The sequence below is a fragment of the Gossypium arboreum genome, chromosome 2 (assembly GCF_025698485.1).
Source record: "Gossypium arboreum isolate Shixiya-1 chromosome 2, ASM2569848v2, whole genome shotgun sequence".
Lineage (NCBI taxonomy): Eukaryota > Viridiplantae > Streptophyta > Magnoliopsida > Malvales > Malvaceae > Gossypium > Gossypium arboreum.
The window spans coordinates 76588360-76589418 of NC_069071.1; the positions used below are offsets into that span (position 1 = coordinate 76588360).

Below are 1059 nucleotides of genomic sequence, written 5' to 3' on the forward strand. Positions count from 1 at the left end.
GCCGGGGATTGTCAACTGTTGCCATAGTCATTCTTTGTGAAATTATTTATTTTCAATTTGGTTATTTCTAATAGTACTAACTTATTCTTTTTAATTTTGTGATTTTCTTTTCAGGTGTTTATGAGCATAGATCGGATTATCGATTTACTTTCAGTAGACCTTGAAATTGAGTGAACTTTCAGACAAAGATGACGTGAACGGATAGCTTAAAGACAAGTCAAGATGGTCCTCGAAAATCAGAATCAAGACCAAGGTAATGAAGCCGATCATGTACGAAACCCCATCCTTATTGCCAATGATAGGGATTGATGCATCAGACAATATGTTGTGCCACTTTTCAATGAGTTAAATCCAAAAATTAGAAGACCAGATATTGAGGCAACCCAATTCGAATTGAAACCAGTGGTGTTTCAAATGCTACAAACGGTAGGCCAATTTAGTGGTATGCCCACAGAAGATCCACATCTCCACCTTTGCTTGTTTGTGGAGGTGAATGATTCATTCAAGATAGCCGGTGTGACTGAAGACGCACTGAGGTTGAAGTTGCTTCTGCACTCATTGCGAGATCGAGCACGAGCATGGCTCAATTCATTGCCACCAAGTTTCATATCTATATGGCAAGAATTAGCAGAGAGATTTTTGGTTAAGTATTTCCTACCTAGTAAGAATGCTAAGTTGAGTTACAAGATCACAACTTTCCAACAATTGGATGACAAGTCTTTGTATGAGGCTTGGGAGCGATTCAAGGAGTTACTTCGTAAGTGTCCTCATCATGAAGTTGATGCTCTCACTTCGTTATCAGCTCAGGTATTGTCTATTTCCTCTATGTTAAAATAGTTTATCGCTAATAGTGCTAATAATTTTGCTGCTCAACCATCAAGTCCGTACGAAGTAGTTTCCTATGTATACTGTGGGGAAGGTCATTCTTTCGAGAATTGCCTATTGAATCCCGAGTCAGTGTACTATATAGGGGACCAAAAATAATATAGGAGTCGATAAGGACACCAATCCAACTTCTATAATCCTTCATGGCATAATCATCCTAACTTTTCTTGGAGC

The 1059-nt window shown here is 38.6% G+C and overlaps 1 non-coding gene across 1 annotated transcript; it reads right to left on the minus strand.

The window, feature by feature from the left end:
- Positions 1–672: 672 nt before the first annotated feature.
- LOC128289656 (small nucleolar RNA R71) lies at positions 673–779 on the minus strand. The gene has a single exon (XR_008279300.1). It is a non-coding gene; the product is annotated as a small nucleolar RNA R71 (small nucleolar RNA).
- Positions 780–1059: the final 280 nt, after the last annotated feature.